Below are 22,552 nucleotides of genomic sequence, written 5' to 3' on the forward strand. Positions count from 1 at the left end.
CAGAACTGGCAAAACTGACATACAAGCTATGGGACAAGGATAACTGTGACTTTAAAGATGAATGGGAACCCTTTACAAAGTATTTGAAGACACAACAAAGTGAACTGGACTCCTTGGCTGGTTTTGAATGAACATTCACAAACTTTTTATTGATAATAATCGGCTAAATAGTTTGAGGATTTATACAATTGTGTAACATGCAGAAAACAGCATTTTTAGAGAAATCAAAGACTGGAACTGAGGGAAGTCGGGGGTGGGGGTGGGTGGGTTCTGTGGGGGAAGGGGGAGGGAGGAGAAATGAGGGGAATAAGGATGATATGTTTCTGGATAATATGTTTTGTTTTAATTTTGAATAAAAAGTTATTTAAATAATAATAATAATAATAATACCCTGCCCATCTGACTGGTTTGTCCCAGCCACTCTGGGCAGCTTCCAGCATATATAAAAACATAATAAAACATTAATTGTTACCTTCAGATGTCTTCTAAAGGTTATATAGTGGGAGAGCATTCCACCGGAGGGTGGGGTGCCACCACCGAAAAGGCCCTCTGCCTGATTCCCTGTAACCTCAATTCTCACAGTGAGGGAACCGCCAAAAGGCCCTCAGAGCTGGACCTCAGTGTCCAGGCTGAATGATGGTGGTGGAGATGTTCCTTCAGGGACGAGGCCATTTAGGGCTTTCAAGGTCAGCACCAACACTTTGAATTGTGCTCGGAAACATACTGGGAGCCAGTGAAGACCCTTTAGGACCACCGCTAGCCCCACATAGAGTGCACTCCACCTCTGGCATTCTCTGAGGTGATGCTATAACCTATAAATATTTGGTATATCAACTACAGTGGTACCTCCGGTTACGAACTTAATCCGTTCCAGAGGTCCGTTTGTAACCCGAAACCGCTCGTAACATGAGGCACGCTTTCGGTAATGGCGCCTCCGCTGCTGCCGCACTGCTGGCGCGTGACTTCCACTTGCATCCCGGGGGAAGAATGGATGTCCCAGTTTTTCCAGGACACTTGCGGGGAATGAATGAATCAGTAAACAGTAACAAGTATGCAGGTAAAAATCCTGTAGGTTGGGGATATCCAAGTGCACTGTACAGAACGTCACATTGTGACACAAGTCGTGTGTGTGTGCTCAGGACAATGAGCTCCTGGCTCTCAGGGAATAGGTATGTTTCTTTGAAGCCTAGGCAGCTGTCCTGGAGAAGCTGGAAGAGGCAATTAAAACACAAAATCCTTCCTTTTCAATGGAGATACAGTCATACCTCGGGTTGAAGTAGCTTCAGGCTAAGCATTTTCGGGTTGTGCTCCGCAGCAACCCGGAAGTAACAGAGCACGTTACTTCCGGGTTTCACCACTCGCACATGCACAGACGCTCAAAATGACATCACACGCATGCGCGGAAGCGGCAAAACGTGACCCGCGCACGCCCAGTCGCGCAGTCGCGTGTTACGTTCTACTCAGGATGTGAACAGGGCTCTGGAACGGATCCCGTTCGCATCCAGAGGTACCACTGTATAACTTAAGCTCTCTGTGTGAAAACAATGAATATATATATATATATATATATATATATATATATATATATATATACTTGAGAGCAAGTGGTGCTGGAGTCTAAACCACCAAACCTCTTGGGCTTGCCGATCGGAAAGTCGGCAGTTTGAATCCGCACGACAGGGTGAGCTCCCGTTGCTTCTGTCCCAGCTTCTGCCAGCCTAGCAGTTCAAAAGCACACCAGTCCAAGTAGATAAATAGGTACCACTGCGGTGGGAAGGTAAATGATGTTTCCATGCGCTCTGGCACTCATCACGGTCCTCCGTGCACCAGTAGCGGTTTCGTCATGCTGGCTACATGACCTAGAAAAGCTGTCTGCAGACAAACACCGGCTCCCTCGGCCTGAAAAGCAAAATGAGCACCTCACCTCATAGTCGAATTTGACTGGACTTAAACATCCTTCAAACTATCCTAGCTGAGGAGAAGCAATGGTGTATTGTTTTCCCGCAGCCTTTTCTACTAAGAAAACATCCATCACCCATCTAAGCAAACCCCCCAAGAGGAATTTTCACGAAGGGAAAGTGCAGCCAGGAATGACTGGCCATAACAATGTGATTATTGCAGGGTACACACAGCCCTGGCTGCATACTTTGCAAAGTGTGCATTGCACATCTCTTGCTGGAAGTTAAGTCTTGGTTCTCTGAATGTAGTCCCTGTTCCACAGGTGAGAGAAAAAAGTCGCACAGCATTCCTTTGCCACAGCAGCTGATTTCTTCGTATCCCATCTGCCAGAGCAAGGGCTAGCTAGAAGGAAGGGTGTGGGGAGGGTACCGAGATGGAGAAACAAGGAGAATGTAAAAAAAAAAAAAGCAAATGCCCTCTCTGGCAGTTTACTTTTCAAAGGCAATGCAAGGGCAAAATGCCTCGTGTAAGGGGAAAATTACTTTGCAGAGTGTATGCATTTACAAAGAGTCGAGTTAATTATTCAAAGCAGAGGCCCATGAATTTCCACAATTTAGTCATTCTAATCTGACATATTTGGGCCCACTGAGCTGCTTCTTATCACCACGACTTTGATAATTGGCTTAGACATATCAAATAAACTTTCTGGAGAATTCAGCAGTAAGCAGGTATGACATCCTAATAGGGGCTTTATTAGGCATTTCTCTGTGCAGTAATGTATTAGCAATCACTGTGACATTTTCTGCTCCGAGGGGTTTTGGCCTTGCTCTTTTTTTTCTTTCTTTTTCTTTTTTTAACACTCGCTGGAAAATAAATTTATTCAGAGCCAAGATCTAATCCAACACACCACTCTGTTTACTCTGGTTTCTAAAGGAGCAGGCCTCTCAGAATTAATGAAAAGTGACACATACATCATAGAAGAAAATGCAGAGTCTTCAGTCGGGCATAACTGATAGCAATGATCCCTTCTGATTCTATAGATAGAGGAGGGATTTAGACCTAGTCGTACCATAACCCACACTAGGACTGAAACAAAAAGACCAGAATAAATCGAAGTCTTCCCTCCCAAAGCTATGCCACCCAGAAGCATTTTTAGATGAGATTCTCGGAGCTCAAATGATTTATAGAAGCAAATCAAGTGGAGATCAGCGACTGTCAGTCACAGGGCCAAATCCACCCCTTATGGCAGAGGTGGGGACCCCAGGGCTCTCCAGATATTATTGGTATACAACTCCCATTACCCGCCATCATTGGCTATGCTGGTTGGGGCTGATGGAAGACAGGGTCCGACGCAGGCATTGGCAATAATGGACGAAGGTTCGCAGAACATCTGCCTAAGCAAAGTTATCTGTACAAGTACAAATTGAGAAATAATAATTTGGTTGGGAGTTGCTGCGTCGTTAAACTTCAAACGAGAAACTTGGACAATAGCCCGGATTGGAAGATTGGAATGAAGTCAGGAAAAGCTGTGCTGGTAAATAGACAGTTGAAAAAATATATATTTACAAAGAAAGCTGAATTCGATGGATGAAAGGATATATGATTTTTTACATGATTGTGAATCGCATAGCCAGGGTCGGAGAACTTTAAAGCGTTAGGATCAGAATGTGGAAAATATGAAAACAATGAGAAGAGGCAGGAACGAAGATTTGGAGATATTCTTCAGAGGTCCAGACTATTAACCATTTGGACTGCAATTTGGTCTTTTTTATTTTAGTTTATTGTTTTTAATTGGATTACGATGTGGATGTGTTGAATGGCTGTTTTTAATGGAAAGTCAATAAAAATGATTTTTAAAAAGAAATAATAATTTGCTGTAATTTAAATGGAAATGCAATACATCTCATCATAGCAGAGGAGACTATGGTTGCAGTCATACTGTGTTTATCCGGGTTATAATTTATTTATTTATTTATTTATTTATTTATTTACGGCTATTAGCCCATAAAATATGTACAACCGGGTTATAATGCTAGCGCTTCTGTTCTGATTTCAAACGCTCCTTTTACCTGTTGCAATATCATAGAGTCATTGAATTGTTGAGTCAGAAGGGACCTCAAGGGTCATCTAGTCCAACACACACACACACCCGCAAGGCAGGGATCTCAGCTCAAGCATCCAGGACAGACTTCTCCTTAAAAACCTCCAAGGAAGGATTGGAAGTCCATTCCACTGTCAAACAGCTCTTCCTTGTCAGAAAGTTCCTCCTGTTGTTGAGTCAGAATCTCCTTTCTTGTAAACTTGAACTTGTGAACCAGAGCAGCGTACGGAAACACCGTTTACCTTCCCGCTGGAGTGGTACCTATTTATCTACTTGCACTTTAATGTGTTTTCGAACTGCTAGGTGGGCAGGAGCAGGGACCGAGCAATGGGAGCTCACCCCGTCGCGGGGATTCGAACCACTGACCTTCTGATTGGCAAGCCCTGGGCTCTGTGGTTTAGACCACAGCGCCACCCACATCCCATGTAACTGTGCCTAGGATACTACTAAGAAATAAGAGCTATATATATCCATCAGATTTGTTAGTGAGTAAACAGGAATAGGGTCTGGTCGTAAAGTGCATTGCTGACCCTATATTTGCCAAGGCCTCCTCTCACTGCAAGCTGCCCTCCCCAATCCAAGGCAGTGGGTTGCCAACTAGTAATCTAAAAAGGCGAGCATGAACAATGAGTAATTCTGTGCTCCCAATTGTTAATTTGCTTTGATGTCAAAGCACATGATTACCATCGTGTTTGTGTTTTAGAGCTGAAGTTTTAAGAAGACAGATATTGAACCTCAGTGGCTGCACACCCAGCTGTTTTGCCCATAGAGATAAAAGATAATCCATAGCTAAATCATGTGGCTCTTCAGATAAAAATCAACTTTCAAGTGTGCTGCAGGGAATAGAGCATTCAGCCCTGTCCTTAAAAGTTAAGTTTCTGGTTTTTAAGACTGCTTTTTTAAACGGCAACAACCAAAAACAAACTCACTTTGCGGGGCTGAAATTGGCGAGGTGAGCTTTCTAACCCAGAAAGCTCTTCAAGAGCATCTGCATGCTCAAGGTTTAATGTTATATCCTTTTATTAACCTGCCTTTTGCTTGAGACCCAAACTGGTTTAACAATCAATCCCTCTTTCTGAGGAAACTCTGGGAATTGTAGTTCTGTGAGGTGGATAGTATTCTCCTAATAATTCCCTTAATGAACTACAGTCCCCATGATTCCCTGGGGGAAATCATATCTTTTAAAAGTGGCATTAAAAAATCTATAGAAATATACAGTGTATGTGAGGTTTCAAATATAACTTTTTATTTAGTTTCCAAAATTTCTCAAATTAGCTTCAAATTACCGTATTTTTTGCTCTATAAGACTCACTTTTCCCTCCTAAAAAGTAAGGGGAAGTGTGTGTGCATCTTATGGAGCGAATGCAGGCTGCGCAGCTATCCTAGAAGCCAGAACAGCAAGAGGGATTGCTGCTTTCGCTGCGCAGCGATCCCTCTTGTTGTTCTGGCTTCTGAGATTCAGAATATTTTTTTTCTTGTTTTCCTCCTCCAAAAACTAGGTGCGTCTTATGGTCTGGTGCGTCTTAAAGAGCGAAAAATAATTACATTGCAACTTCGTTTGATAGATAGACTTCCCATCCACACCTCAAGTGCTTTTATTCCAAGCCTTTTCTACTGTGTTATATAACAAACACTTATCTATTGCAAAAACCCTCTAACACCATTTCAAATCATTTTTCTCCTGCCGCACATATCTCAAACCCTGCCCGCGATTTCATTTGCTATAATGCTTCCCCCCCCCCAAAGCATTGTGGTGTGAATGAGGTTTAAACCTGGTCTAGACATGCAGGTGGTACTGAGCTGGAAATCAGTAGTCGAGTTGGTGGGTGGAAATTTACCCCTTTAGACGGAACGCAGAGAGAAGGAGCCCCATGGCGCATCTGCAACTGCACAACCGGACGCCTTCCTCTGCCCCCGCATCTGCAGCTGCACAACCGGACGCCTTCCTCTGCTCCAGCTGCAACAAAACATGTCTCTTCCATATCAGTCTCTATAGCCACAGCAAGCGCTGCAACCTTCTAACAGTTTGACTTCACCCCCAAAGGTGCACTCCTCCCTTGTCTCTCGAGACTGAAGGATGCCAACAGCCAAGACTGTGATTACATCTTTGAGTTGACAAATCAAAGCAAAATTATCGTGGACCTGTGAAAAAATCAAAAGCTTCTGGAATATAGTATATGATGAGCTTAAAAAAATGTTTAAGTATAACTTTATGAAAAATACAGAAGCTTTTCTACTAGAGATAATGGACACAGGTATAGCAAGAGAAGATCAGAAAATATTCCTCTATGCCACAGGAGAGGCAAGGATCCTAACTGCTAAAAACTGGAAAAAAGAAACTGTGCCAACTAAAAAGGGATGGCAAGACAAACTGTTAGAGTATATTGAACTGGCTGGATTAACAGAGGCAATTAGAGATCACATTAGACAAGAGTTTCAAAAAGCATGGGGAAAATGCAGAGAATACTTCACAAAACAGTTCCCCAGAATACATACCTGAACTTGTTTTGATTAATGTCTGCAGGAGACTTTGTGGATATTTAAGTTATAATTAGAAAAATCTTAATAATTATTCATAAAGGAAACAGCTTATAAAAAATAAATAAGGAGGTCAGATACAGGATAAAGGGAGTCTTTTATCTGGTTGTTTGTATTGTTGGATGTTATGCTTACTGTATTTCTGTATGGGGGGTGGGGGGTTATGTTATGTTGTAAATAAAATTTTCAATAGAAATTAAAAAAAACACTATCATAACTGGGAGATTGCTAAACTGGCACCTTGTGCCTTGATGTGCTAGGGTTTGAGTGTTCTTTTTTTGTATATATTTTTTGTTAAAAATTTTAATTTACATTTCAAAATATTCATTTAAAAAACCTTAAATCAATGACTTTCTTTCTTCTCTGTCCGTGGTTCATTTTGCATACCATACATCCCTGCATATTTTACATGAACTAAACCATTCCGTCAGTGCTTTTTTTAAAAAATAAAAAATGTTTAGGGGTACTCTCATTTTGACTCAAGATAATCACCATTTGATAGTTCAAACTGGGAAAAATAAATACAGTAAATGGATAGGAGTACAAAGATTCACAAAATGCTTAGCGGTATGCATCCCCTTGCGTCCGTCTGCCCCCGAAAAAAGCACTGCATTCTGTAATCCATTGTTACATCCATCAAAACTTATTTACACTGTTGAATTTATCTTAATGCTAGCCGCGTTTTTCAATGAACATAATTTTCACCCATATATTCAGAAAACATTTTCCAGTCTTCTTTAAACGTACATCCTTCTTGTTCTCTTATTCTATATGTTTCCTTATTTTTCGCTCTATAAGACACACCAGACCACAAGATGCACCTAGTTTTTGGAGGAGGGAAACAAGAAAAAAAATATTCTGAATCTCAGAAGCCAGAACAGCAAGTGGGATCGCTGCGCAGTGAAAGCAGCAATCCCTCTTGCTGTTCTGGCTTCTGGGATAGCTGCGCAGCCTGCATTCACTCCATAAGATGCACACACATTTCCCCTTACTTTTTAGGAGGGAAAAAGTGAGTCTTATAGAGCAAAAAATACTGTAAATCTCCAAGCTGCGCGTATTCCATCAGTTTAAGTTGCCATTCTTCTTTGGTTGGGGCCTCGCTCGTTTTCCATTTGGGGGCTAACAAAACATGGGCCGCAGTAGTAGCATACATAAATAGTATTTTTTGACACCTGGGAATTTCCGTCTGAATTGTCCCCAACAAAAAGGACTCTGGTTTTTTTGGAAAAGTACTTTTAAACTTCTTTTTTTTCAATTCATTATATATCATTTCCCAATACTCTTTTACCCTTTTTCAAGTCCACCACATATGATAAAACATGTTCATTTTTATTGCCGCATAGAGAGACACGGGTGGCGCTTTGGGTTAAACCACAGAGCCTAGGACTTGCCGATCAGAAGGTCGGCAGTTCGAATCCCCACGACGGGGTGAGCTCCTGTTGCTTGGTCCCTGCTCCTGTCAACCTAGCAGTTCGAAAGTATGTCAAAGTGCAAGTAGATAAATAGGTACCGCTTCTGCGGGAAGGTAAACGGCGTTTCCATGCGCTGCTCTGGTTCGCCAGAAGCGGCTTAGTCATGCTGGCCACATGACCCAGAAGCTGTACACCGGCTCCCTCGGCCAATAAAGCGAGATGAGCACCACAACCCCAGAGTCGTCTGCGACTGGACCTTTACCTTTACCTTAGAGTGCTGTAATGGGGAACATTTAGAAATGGCATCCCCCACATGCACTCTGAATTCTGCAAGAATTCTTATTCTCCTCCATTTGTTAGGCCAAACTAGGGAGATGCTTCATGCAAATAGAGATTACAGCTACAAGTTTTAACATTAATGGCATGGCTCAAAAATCAATCCGAAGTTCCTCAAACTCAATTCAGATGAGAAAGGTGAATTCAGCGTGATATATTTTATTCAGCCCCTTAATAAGCTAACAGAAGGTAACCCGTTACTACGAGCCATATTGAACAACATAAATCACTCCGCACAGCTATCAGATCATAATGACTTTGGGTCGCTACCGACAAGGGATTGATTCAGATCAATGGCTTAGAAGTGAGAGGTGGCTCGTCCCATTACCAGCCCCCTGAGCCATCCAGTATCCACAAAGGTATTTAGGAAAAGTAAATTATCTGTGGATATTGCTGTACAATAAAAACGCTTCTCATCTGTCCCTACAAAATTACATAGTAAAATCTATGTACTGTAACTTAGCATGGCGGTGCCGATCGGGTCTAGTATATTCATACATATATTTCTGTTCAGAAATACAGGGAAACTGCCTAGCCGTTGTGGTCCTCCCTCTGTGACTCTGCGTTGCCCCTGAAGAAAATCCAGAAGGGGCTGTAGTGCGCAAGTAAAGCTCATGTCTTCCATGCACACAGCCCATGCTCAGTTCCTGGAATCTCAGCATAGCTAAGAAAGATCTCTGCTTAAGAGAGCAGAGTCGAGCCCTTATGAAGTTACAGTTCCCAGCAACCCTTCACAAAATACAGCGCTCAGAATTTTCTGAGTGAAATAATGCAATTTAAAGGTATTGTGTATGCACACTCTAAAGCAGGCATAGGCAAACTTGGCCCTCCAGATGTTTTGGGACTACAATTCCCATCATCCATGACCCCTGGTCCTGTTAGCTAGGGATGATGGGAGTTGTAGGCCAAAAACATTTGGAGGGCAGAGTTTGCCTATGCCTGGTCTAAAGTCTCGCCCACCCTTTCCTTTACAGTGGTACCTCGGGTTAAGTACTTAATTCGTTCTGGAAGTCCATTCTTAACCTGAAACTGTTCTTAACCTGAAGCACCACTTTAGCTAATGGGGCCTCCTGCTGCTGCCGCACCGCTGGAGCACGATTTCTGTTCTCATCCTGAAGCAAAGTTCTTAACTCGAGGTACTATTTCTGGGTTAGCAGAGTCTGTAACCTGAAGCATATGTAACCTGAAGCATATGTAACCTGAAGCGTATGTAACCCGAGGTACCACTGTATTTTTATTTTTTGTATAATCTTTTTTATTGAGTTTTAGACTGCACATTTAAATTTGAACATTAAACATCAGCATCAGCATTTAGATTTCCCTGAATCCTCCACCCTTCCACAGTTACCATTTTCAATCTTTTTCAACAGCCTTACATATTTTCTCTATTTTTCTTAAATAGTCAATTTTTACCTTAGTTTTTAGCGTTACTCAAATCCTGCCAAAGTTTTTAGTTGTTTACAGTGCTCTCTTAAGTACATTGTAAATCTTTCCCATTCCTTCCTGGTTTCTGATTTTCCCGGTCATTTTCGCCATTTTTGCATAGTCCACCATCTTCATCAGCCATTCTTCTCTGGTTGGGACTTTATCTTCTTTCCATCTCTGGGCCAGTAGTATCCGCGCTGCTGTCATCGCATACATAAATAATCATTTCTGCTCCTTTGGTATCTCTGCACCTAAAATTCCTAATAAAAAAAGCCTCTGGTTTTTTCACAAACGTTATTTTAAACTTTTTTTTCAACTCATTGTATATCATTTCCCAGAATGCTTTTGTTCTCTTGCACGTCCACCACGTGTGGTAGAACACGCCTTCCTTCTCCTTACATTTCCAACATACAATTGAAGCAGTTCTGTACATCTCTGCTAGTTTTATAGCTGTTAATTGCGTGTTCAGACCCAGAAACCTCCCCCGCTAAATAAATTCACACTTGACTCGAATTTTGGTTTGGTTTTGGCAGAATTTAGGCCACAACTTTATTGATTACAGAAAGTGACCGGTTGCATAGGCTCTGGTTCGACTAGCTCCCTGCCATGCAGGTAGCGCTGACCCAAGGTTCCAGCATAGGTCAGCCAAGGGTGAACACTTGGATAAGTGGAAAGCCGGGAACGGGCTAACTCCGCCACCCAAATGCTCCCCTGGACTCAGACACGGGCACAATCCCCTCTCAGGGGTTGACCAAACCATCGAGTCCCTGGATTCCTTTAACGGAATACCCTTCACATAGGGATGGCGAGAGCGTTCTCCCATCCCTATCACCTGAACCAGAGCCTATCCGCAACCTTACAAGTTGTGACGATTTGCTACGTGGCAGGCGAAACCCAAACAGCCAATCAGCCAAGTGGGGGAAATTCCTGCCATGCCCCTGTCCCAAAGACAGATGACACACGACGGCATAGCAAGGTCAAGCGCAAAGCCCTAAAAGTAGGAAGAGGTGGGCAGGTGTTCTGAATGCACATGCCGAAAGAGGAAGCTCTGGGTCACATGCATGGGCACAAATAGGTCCCTTGAACCATTTGGACTGCGTCCCATTGGCCAGTTTGCACCCAGCTTCAAGGGACCTACCAATCGGGTGTTGTGGCTGACCAATCGTACCCACCCACAGCACAGGGTGTCGGTTTTCCAGGTCTCACCGCAATACGTGTGATCTTTAAGGGAGGACCTGATATACCACCCGCCCACCCTTTCCTTTAATCCATGTGGTTATTACTGGAAAGACCCTTTCCAGATGTTGATGGGCCTCACAGAAGGGTTTCCACATAAAATAGTAAAGCACAGGCAGGCTTCTGTGGCACAAGGAGATAGGACTTAACTGTCCCAAGCTGTATTGGGCTTTCAAGGTTACCATAACCTCCAACATTTCTCAGATGAAAATAGGGACAACCCAGTCTTCTTCTTTTGGTACAAAACAAAGAGAGAGAGAGAGATGTCTCTTTGTGTGTGGAAACACCATTCAGTCTATGTATCACTTTCGGGAAATGAAATTACAGACAAAAACCCGCTACATATCCAAACATGCACGCACAGGAAGCAATCTACCACAGAAGAAATGCATAGATATGGGGAGGCTTTGTATCAATACCTCAGGTTTTTAATTCTGAGGCAAAAAAATAACCTCTCCACAGAGGCTACCCAGAAAGCATGGCAAGGAAAGTCATAAAGAAAAGTGATAGACCACAGGAGAGATAATTTACTGAGAATGCGGGGGGATAAGATTTAATAGGTCAGTGTGTATGTTACCTTTCACTAATTTCAGTGCAGCAGAGGTACGAGGTGGGGAGGGGAGCACGGTATAAATAGATATTGGCATAACATGCCCATCCCCGTCCCAAGGCCACTTTTCAATGCAGTGCTTGTGTTTATTGCCAATTAACCTGCAGGGCAAAATCTTTTTATCAATCCCACGGCAGATAGAGAAACATACCAGCACAAGCATTTCTCCACCTGCAACTCAGCGTGTCCGATTTAAGTCATCAGGAGCCCATGTGGCAAATTGTACGTAGAGAACACACACACATGGCTCCCAAGAAAGGGGATATAGGGTAACCCAAGAGCAGCAGAAAACCAAGGATAAAAACAGCCTTTCCTAACTTGGTTCCCTCCAGAGGTTGTTGGATTCCAACTCCCATCAGCCCAAGCCAGTAAGACTAATGGTCAGGGATGATAGGAGTTGTAGTCTAACTGATGGTAGCATTGAACTAGACTGATGCGTTTGGGAGAAAACCCAGCTGAACTCTGTGGGACTTATTTCTGTGTAGATATGTGTAGGATATAGGGCTGCCACTCATCTGGGTTTTCCTGGACACATCTGGGAATTGGGCTGCAAAAATTGTGTCCGGGCGGATTTTTGCTGAATTGGTGAAATGTCCAGGGAAAACCCGGACATATGGCAAGTAGCTCAACAACTTTGGAAAAGAAAGAAATCTTCACTTTTTGGAAAATGGCAACCCTAGCAGGGTATGGCATCTTTATTTCTTCCACACAAACTCAGCCCTCCAGCACTTAGATGAGGCAGGCTGGAAGCTCATACTGTCCAAATTTTTTGGGATGGGAAAAGGACATCCATGCAGTCTTTCTGCCACCATTCCTGCCTGATCCATGCACTCTTTCTGTTAGAATTCCTGCTCCATGATTGCAGTCATGGGATTGTTGTCTATCTCATGATGGTATATGTTTTAACTCCACAGAGTGGGAAGTGATGGAAACAGGAGGTTTGTGTTACTGTGTTCCGTGAAGTGGGACTACTGTCCTTTGTTCTTTTTCTCTTTGCTGTCTGGTGCTAGAGAGAGAGAGGGAGAGAGGGAGCTCCGTGTGTGTTTATAAGTAAATAAAGTAGATTAGCCAAAATGCTGAGTTGCTGAGGTCTGTTACGCAACTGCACAAACTTTGCAGATTCCTAAGTGTGCCAATGTCTGTTGGCATCGGTCGCTGTGATGATTGGGCTGAAGAAAGCTTATGAAGCTCCCGAACGATTGACCAGGAGGGAGGGAACATGCCAGTCGGGCATGTGTCTCTGCCAGGGTCCTACTCAAGTGTAGGCTGAGCTCCTGACACTTTCTGCCACCCCCTGCCCCACCCGTGCACTCTTTTTAACACCTCCTCTCGATCTGCACTTTTTCTCCCACCCCACACACAATCTGCATGCTCTTTCTCCTGATCCTGCTTATTTGGTTATTCAAGAAATAAAGCTTTCGGCTGAATGCTTTCTTACGTGCTGCATTAATGCTCTGTTCCCTTTTAAACTTCTTGACTGCCGTTTTATGAATTGCTGTTCTTCTTGATGCTTGATGCAATTTTTTGGGCTTGTCATGTTAAATGGTGTTTTACTGTGATGAGCAGACACAGAGGGAGGGGGGACTGAAAATGAGCCCTTTCTTTTTAAAAAAATGGAGGCAGAGTATAGAAGAGTTTTTTAAAATAAATAAATGAATGTGTCGAGGGAATTCTTGGTCATAAGGTCAGGGCTAAAAGCAGAACCTCCTCCATATTCTGTATTGCCGTTTTTTCTTTTCTTTTTTCTCCCCCCCCCCCAAACTCCCCAAATGCAAATACTTAACTGTTAAGTTAAGTCATTACTCTCCTGCTGTTCTGGTCTGATTAATTCCCCCAATATTAGCTGGCTATTCATTTTATCCCTCCATATCACAAGTCCAGCTGAAGGAGATAAGTGGCTGATAAAAGATCTTTGAGAACAGTTACAAATGATTCACTTTCAAAAGAATAATAAAGCAGCTGTGTGGAAGCTTGAGTAAAGCGCCCATACATCGCACGTAACTAATCTCATTTTAAAACTTCAGCAAATTAGTCAATAATCCTCACTGTCACCCTGCTGTTCCCCCAAACTTTGGAGCAGAAACCTAATGCTGAAATGCAAATATTTAATTAGTTTTTAATGGTGAGGTTTATTTTTACTAAATCTGGTCATCTGTCTCAATTATTTTCTCCATTTTTTATAGTTAACCACTAATTGTCATTCCCAGGAGCTTGCTCCCCCCCCCCCATTCTTGTTTTGCCTTTCTTTTTTCAAAAGTAGCTTTGGTATAAAGCAGTTTTGCTCTTCTGTGTAAAAAGGACCCGTGCTAATAGGAGATAAATGCCCATGCATGCCGCCTCTATCATGACACTAATCGAATATAAAAAGATTCAACCCTCATCTTCAAAGTTCCTCTGGCCCACTTCTCCGAATCATCTCACCCTGTGCTAACATGGCCTCCTGCCGTACTTACATTTGGCGAAAACAAAACAATGGTTCATTTCACACCGCCTGTGAAATGTGATTTGGATGAGCATCCAGCAAGCAGCATTGAAGGATGAGGCTGATTTATACTTACTGGGGACCCTGGGCGGCATTGATATCCACCCATCTGCCCATTTATGGACAGTGACATCATCCCAAGAGGAAGAATAAGAATCCACTGGGATCGTCCAATGTACGTTTGCTCATAAAGTACAACCCCTAGGGGATATTGAGGAGAAGCATCAACAGCCAGTGTGGTGTAGTGGTTAAGAACGGTAGCCTCATAATTGGGGAACCGGGTTCGCGTCTCCGCTCCTCCACATGCAGCTGCTAGGTGACCTTGGGCTAGTCACACTTCTCTCAGCCCCACTCACCTCACAGAGTGTTTGTTGTGGAGGAGGAAGGGAAAGGAGAATGTTAGCCGCTTTGAGACTCCTGAAGGGGAGTGAAAGGCGGGATATGAAATCCAAACTCCTCTTCTTCTTCTTCTTCTTCTTCTTCTTCTTCTTCTTCTTCTTCTTCTTCTGGGTTACCTTGCAATTGCAAGCAATATTCTTGCCCGTGATAAGTTGAGCAAGAAAATAGGATAAAAAATTCCTTCCAGTAGCACCTTAGAGACCAACTACGTTTGTTATTGGTATGAGCTTTCATGTGCATGCACACTTCTTCAGATACACTTCTTCGTGTGCATGCACACGAAAGCTCATACCAATAACAAACTTAGTTGGTCTCTAAGGCGTGGGTGGCGCTGTGGATTAAACCACAGAGCCTAGGACTTGCCAATCAGAAGGTCGGCGGTTTGAATCCCCGCGACGGGGTGAGCTCCCATTGCTCGGTCCCTGCTCCAGCCAACCTAGCAATTCGAAAGCATGTCAAAGTGCAAGTAGATAAATAGGTACCGCTCCGGCGGGAAGGTAAACGGCTTTTCCGTGCGCTGCTCTGGTTCACCAGAAGCAGCTTAAGCATGCTGGCCACATGACCCAGAAGCTGTACGCCCGCTCCCTCGGCCAGTAAAGCGAGATGAGTGCTGCAACCCCAGAGTTGGCCACGACTGGACCTAATGGTCAGGGGTCCCTTTACCTTTACCTTAAGGTGCTACTGGAAGGAATTTTTTTATTTTGTTTTGACTATGGCAGACAACACGACTACCTACCTGTAACAAGAAAATAGGAATCCATTTTGACTCCTGGATGGAGTACCCAAAATGTTTGCCTTCCTCTAACTCCATCCCATTCAAACTAGCATTGTGAAAGTTTCTTCTTCTGGAGTATTGCAGTGTAAGATTCCTTTCGGAGTTTCGCAATATAAACAGTGCAAGACAAACAGGGGTGCTATCACTTAGGCCATTTTAACAGATAACACCACTGTAATATCTTTTATGGCACCTCTTTAGAGGGTCTGGGACGGCAAATAATGCAGTCTGTTGACTCATGAACTGCAGTGCTGTGACTGCTATGTCAAAGGATTTTAGACTGGAAATTATTCAGAGTCAAGGATCTCTTCCCCTTTATGTCTTGCATAACGCTGATCATAGCAGCAACATCTAATAATACATCCCTCTGCAGACCGATATGGAGGTTAATGCCAAGCAATTCAACATCGTTTATACAAATCTCCTTTACCAGCGAGACTTAACTTAGCCAGTATCTCAGTTCCATCAGATTGCAACGTCAGCTCTGGAGGACAACAAAAATTACAATGCCGCCATCAACTCTGGAATGAGATTAAGGGACTCTGGAAACAGATGCCACACTGATTTCACACAGTCATCGGGCCAGAGGGGTTACTGTTAAATCTATTTTATGATATACTGAAAGGCTTTTTGCCAATGTCAACATCTCTGTTCTTCAAGTCCATCTATAATATGTGCAGCGCTCATTTCACTCCCCGAAACATTAACTTTAGACATAGCCAAAAAACAAGAATTGCTTACTCATTTCATATGATTAATTACTATTAACAATTATATCAGCCTATTAAAAATTTTAGTTCACCATCTGCCTTTTAACTCAAACAATAAATTAGTCTGTTAAATTTAAATGCATGTGTATAATAGCAATTTCTCATTGTAGGTGCCTTTTAGATATATTAAAGGATGCTTAAGATTTATATGTAATTTAGCAAGCAAAAGTGACTTCTAATCATTAGGTGATAGTTAATATTTACTTTTCAATTCCCTACTGGAGCAAGGCATCAGATAAAAGCAACAATTACTACAGCAAATAAACAAGTCTTATCAATTAGGTTTCAGGTTTCACTTTCCTGCTGTGAGAGATCTGGGTTTCCAGGATGAGTCATCAATTCACCAAAGGACTGAAATGGAAGCACCCAACCTTTTCTGCCGCATTTGCCAGAGTGAAACCTCCCAAGCAAACTGCAAACTTTTCTTTACAAAATGTTTTCAAACACAATGCATACAAACATTGCATTTTATGCATATTAACTTATGTCTTTAACAGGATAGAAAGGAAAGCATAAGACACAACAGAGTTCAATCTCTTGTGCCAACATCATTCATACTAGGCATCTTCCAATTGTTAGGAGCTGGATGCCTGTTGCACAGAGCCTCCTCCAACTCATACATTTTATGCTGCAGAAATTTAGTAGCTTGTGGAGCTTTACCTTTTAATATATACAATATACCAAATTTTTTCACATAATAAGTCAGGTTTTTTTATTTAAAAAAACCAGCAATCCAGCAATGCACAAGCAGTTCTGACATAAGCAGGGACCGGACACAAGATGCAGCCCTGTGCAGGAAAAGTTTGATGGGCTCAAAACCATGTCCGTGTCCATTGAAAATGGATTCCACCTAGTAACATTAATAATAATAATAATAATAATAATAATAATAATAATAATAATAATGGCATCAATCACATATGTATGGATCACAATGAACAGGGAACATTTCACAAGCTAATACCGAGCAGCATATTTTTCTCCTGGCCAATTACTGACGGAAAAGCATCTGAAGGGAAGTAGTTTTTCTTTCCCATTAAATTCTGTCTAAATACAAAAAATATTGCACCATTACCTAGCGAATTGTTTTTTAACATACAGCAGTTCATCATCAGGCAGATACTGTCATGGCTTGATGTTTGAGTCATTATACTTATGAGATTTAATTTTTAATGATGCAAAAATTATGCATGGTACACAGCTCCTTTTCTTCACACCGAGAGACTGTGATCTGATTGCTACCAAACTACAATGTAAATCATAGTTAGGCAACTTTCATATTCTCAGAGACTATTCAATTCTCCAGGCACTCGTCCTCCTGGAGCCAAAAGCCATCTGACCCCATGGTGGATGGTGAGCTTCCGTTATATAATATGCGGTCTCACCTAGCAAGAAGGGCATCAGATACACAGGAAGAATGCGTACGGATGGTGTTAAGGCCATCAATTGATGGAGCTTCCTGAAAGATCTCCTTGGGCAAGTGGCAAAATAAGCATGTGAAGGATCAAGAAGCAAGGAGTCAAGAAGTCAAGGGTCCGAGGATCAAGAAGCAGGGAGTCAAGAAGCTGAGTTTCAAGGATCAGGAAGCAAGAAGCCAAACACAGCAAGGCAGGAAGCGTGTTGCTGTGGCAAAGAGCCAAAGGGAAATGCTGACCTTATATCCCTTCCCGGCTCTTGCCACCAGGTGCTGTGAGTTACCAATTGGCCTCACCTGTGAGGCCACGCCTTGCCTCTTCATAACAAATTTGGGAAGGCCCCAGTCCTGCAAACTCCTACTTGTCACAGGGCCTGGCTCCTGCACGCACACCTGACACTGGGATGCAGTAGAATACAGTATCCTAGAGGGCTCTGTGTTGGGGGAGAACCAAAGCAAGGGCCAGTCAACTGCTTCTAGGATTCTGCCAGTTCAGCGATAGTCTAGCATCATACAGGACTCATGATGATATTTGAGAGACCTCACCAGTGTGTGTCAGACATCTGAAGGCAGCCCTGTACAGGGAAGGTTTTAGTGGTTGATGTTTTGTTGTGTTTTTAATATTTTCTTGGGAGCCACCCAGAGTGGCTGGAGCAACCCAGTCATATGGGGTCGTTCTCCATAGCTGAGACTACAAGATCTATACCAGCATGGAAGGCTCAGCCTCTTTCACTGAGGAGATCTCTTCTGAGTCAGGCTGTATGAGTTGATAAGAACTTATTCCAGTTGGCCACTCCAATATAAAACACACCTTCTTTTAAAGGAAAGTGGTGTTTGCCAGCATGGGAATGTTAGGGACTTTGCATTGTCAGAAGCACTGCTTTTAGGACTTCAGAGGAGCCAGACGCTATCAAGAACAATTTTCCTAAAGAGGTTTTTGGCAATTTCCCTGACCATTTTGCAAAAGCAATATGAGACCAGCATCTTACTGTTTGCAGAAGAAGGCCTACGTTCAGCTGCAGGGAGAAATAGATTTTTCTGGTTTCGAAGTACGCTGAACAATGATACTTAAGTATTACAATATGGCTTGCTAGTGAAGAACTGACCTTTTATATATAACTTATATGTGCTTTGAATAAGTTAACTTTGACAAAAATATTAACACCAGACGTCCAGGAGTCAGTCCATCAGCAGGAAACTGGAATTGCAGTTCTCCTGTCCTGCAAATCCCATCTGAAAACCTTCTTGATCCTGCACGACTTGGCTTAACAGCTTAGTTGACCACTTCTGATAGCTGCCATTTTGTTTCTTTTCTCAGAAAGCATCGTTCTGTGCCAGGAGGATAGCAGCAGATGGAATAGCCATTGCCAATGGGGCTGCCATTTTTTTTGGCCACCGTTTTCTATCCTGTAATGACACAAAGTCTCAGGATTTACATGAAAACAAAATGGTGGCCGCCAAGAGGGACCAGAAATGCTTGTTCTACTGCTACCAGAAGGAGAAGCGAAAAGCTCAGGGCCCCTCCAGACATTGGGAGGAATTCAGCATAGTACTCGGGTATTTGTTTCATTCGGGCAAGCATTTCACCAGGACTTCTGCTGATCAGACTCATCGGTTGAATCCCACCCACTATTTTTATTTTGCATTTAGGATGGTATCGGCACAATTAGATGCAATCCTTTCTACACCATTTGTACCTCAAAATGTTTTGAGGCAGGAACACAGCTCCGTTTGCATCAGTTCACGTCCCCTAAAGTCCTGTTGAAATCCTCTAACTTTTTGTTCTTTTTTCCCCTCACTTTTGTTGGGCTACAGTGCAAGAGTGGCCATTCAGTCAGCAATAATGCAATAACACCGGGAAAGCATCTAATAAAGGGGAATGATGTGTGGACAGTCCAGTATAAATTCTCTGTAAATGAACTATTATTAATACACCCACAAAAGACACACACCAAACCACCAAGTTTCAAGACAAATGTGAGCACTGAGACAAATGAAATGGTAGCTAATGGATGAAATGTGAAACAAATGAGATTTTTAAAAATGAAACACAAAGAGAAGGGGCTTCCGGTAGCAAAGATGAATGGGATCCTGAAATGTAAAAGACTTGCGCACTCCTAACAAATGCATCTCTCTAAAGCACTTGAGCATTGCTCAGTTTATTGAATTTAATTTGGGTTTTTTGTGGAAACCAGTGGCGTAGCGTGGGGGGTGCAGGGGGGCCAGCCGCACCAGGCGCAACATCTGAGGGGGGGGCGCGCTAATCTAGTGGAAGAGACTCGAGTGCTAAAATCCATGGGTTAGGGGGCGCAAATTACTTGCCTTGCCCCGGGTGCTGACAACCCACGCTACACCACTGGTGGAAACAGTTAGGAAAAGAAGTCTATTAGGAATGCTTCTTGGACATGCAGTTTTGTGGCTTCTTGGACATGCAGTTAAGATAAAACAAAAGTGTTCACTTCTTTAGCGACACCACAGAATACATCTCCAAATGTTCGCAAACTTTCTATAGAAAATAACATTTCCCGATCCATGGACCAACATGCAAAGAAACAGCACAGTTCATAGAACTTCTCCAGACAGTTTTAAAATTGAGGCCCTGAAGAACTTACATGCCAGTGTGCAGTGTGAATCAGACCGAAATAATGTGTAAATTCAAATTTCAGTTTTTTACCCCTATTTGAAATGGATATATATATATATATATATATATATATATATATATGAGAGAATATTATAGTATACTAAAGTTAATAAGGAAGAAGAAAAAGGAAAGAACAGAAAACAAAAAAGAGAGGAAAAGGATACATAAGGGGGAAAAACATGTTTAAAAGAAAAACAGCGAAACAGCAATAACAAAATAACCATAAAATATAATTAAGGTTGTGGGGCAAGAGCTAAAAAAATCAGAAGATAGCATCATCTTAAATTATATAGCTAATATATGGGGCCTGACAATTGGTAAATTCCAAAATTTTGACAATACCAGACACTGTGTAAACATGTTTCAAGGAATTTCCCGCAATGCATCTCCAACAACAAGTTGTTATCAATAGACCATGTTTATGGAATTGTATAAAATGTAGTTTATTATCTACCAACGGGAGCAAGATTTCTCAGAAGCAGCCAGAGGCTGGAAATAACCCCTGTGGTTCCTGGCCCTACCTTACTGCTGCCAGCGCTCCATCTCGATCCTTGGCTCTGTGATCATCTGGATTCCCTGACCTCTGGGCTATTTGACTTCGTATGTGGATTCTGCAATGGAACTAGGACATGTGGGATGTGATACATAAGTAGCAGTCCAGTACAACATTCCTTGTTTTCCTAGAGAAGACATGCAGGGGAATGTTTGGTCCAGCCAGCCGAAAACTTCCTGTTTCCTCCTGGCCTGGAGCATCCTTCCTCTTGCTTGTGACTAGAGGTGGGCATGACCTTACCTGTTCAGGTAACAAAAGGGCAAGGCACACAGCACACTTCCTTCTTTTCAACTCTTCTCCATCTTCCTTTCGTCATGTGAGCTGCAGTGACTGCTAGTCTGCAGTCACTGGGATTATCCCCCCCATATGGGGTAGATCCCCATGTACATACTTTGTAACTAAGTCTGTCTTCAGGGATCCAACTGTGAACTGATGGTGTGAGTAAACTTCTTTTATATACCGTATTTTTCACTCTATAAGACGCACCAGACCATAAGACGCACCTAGTTTTTGGAGGAGGAAAACAAGAAAAAAAATATTCTAAATCCCAGAAGCCAAAACAGCAATCCCTCTTGCTGTTCTGGCTTCTGGGATAGCTGCGCAGCCTGCATTCGCTCCACAAGACGCACACACATTTCCCCTTACTTTTTAGGAGGGAAAAAGTGAGTCTTATAGAGCAGAAAATACGGTACTTTACACAAGATTGTGGCATGTTCATTCTTTTAAGAGGGTTATAAGGGAACTTACCAGGAACCTAATATTGAGAGGCTTAAACAAGCCTGCAACCAGCTACCCGCTGTGCATTTAAAAGGGAAATGTAAAACTCTGCAAAGTTATAGAACTTGCTAGCGCAAGTTAGGAAATATATTAATAGACAATATATCCTCTCCTGCCTCCCTGAACATTCCCACAGGACAGGGCTACAACATGAATCTGGGACCTTCTGCAAGCAAAGTATGCCTCTCTTCCCTCGGCTGTTGTCCCTCCAAGTTCACATGCTTAACTTTCTCCTTTCTTCTGTGACATCTAGTAGAAATTCTACAAGTCCTGATGTCGCATTATTCCACTTGTCCTAACCTATGCCCCACATCCCCATAATGATGCCAAAATACATATACAGTCACACCTTGGAAGTCAAATGGAATCCGTTCTGGAAGTCCGTTTGACTTCCAAAACATTCAGAAACCAAAGCACAGCTTCTGATTGGCTGCAGGAAGCTCCTACAGCTAATCAGAAGTTGTGGCTTCCAAAAACTGTTCAAAAACCGGAACACTAACTTCCAGGATTTGATCATGAGCTGATTTGTTCAGGAGCCAAGGCGTTCGGGAGCCAAGGTACAACGGTACATATTTACACTAGAGCAGGGAGAACCTGCAAGGCCAATGGTCAGGGATGATGGGAGTTGTAGTATAGCAACATCTAGAGGGCCACAGGTTGTCCATCCCCTGCTGTTTTCCATGGCAATTGTGCATTTTATGTAATATCTAGTGTGGAGAGAGGGGTTCTTAGACAAGTTTGTGTTAAATTCCTTTGCCCTTTACAAATCCACCGTTATTTAGGAAAAGAGAAGTTCTCGAATCTAGAAAGCCATGTTCTTGTTTCAATCACTCGTTCTCGCATAGCTTGAAAGGCACAATAATTAGTTCTTAGGTTTTCCCCCCCTTCTTTCTTTCTAATTCAGCCCCAATAAAAAAAAGTTTACTTTATGAAGGCTCCTGATATATAACATTTAATATTCCACAGAAGGTAGCTTATTATGGGGCAGTGCATTACCGTATATCCTTGAAGGCTCCTGACAGGCAAAGAAATGTAGTGTCCCCATTGGGAAAACAACCAGGCTGCTATCAATTTTGGTTCCTTCAGCACTTACATTTCAGTGATTAAGCAACTGAAGCAATATTAGGTCACTGACCCTATAGCTCTCCATGCCTTTTTATTGCATTTCCTCATCAAATCTT

The 22,552-nt window shown here is 42.6% G+C and overlaps 1 long non-coding RNA gene across 1 annotated transcript in view; it reads right to left on the reverse strand.

The window, feature by feature from the left end:
• LOC310753150 overlaps window positions 1-21,098 on the reverse strand; it is a 213,887-nt gene extending 192,789 nt beyond the window's left edge. The window contains exon 1 of the long non-coding RNA XR_014543234.1: window positions 21,055-21,098. This is a non-coding gene — a long non-coding RNA (uncharacterized lncRNA). The remainder of the gene's footprint in view (window positions 1-21,054) is intronic.
• Window positions 21,099-22,552: the final 1,454 nt, after the last annotated feature.

This window comes from Podarcis filfolensis (assembly GCF_964270895.1).
Source record: "Podarcis filfolensis genome assembly, chromosome: 17".
In the NCBI taxonomy this organism is placed as follows: domain Eukaryota; kingdom Metazoa; phylum Chordata; class Lepidosauria; order Squamata; family Lacertidae; genus Podarcis; species Podarcis filfolensis.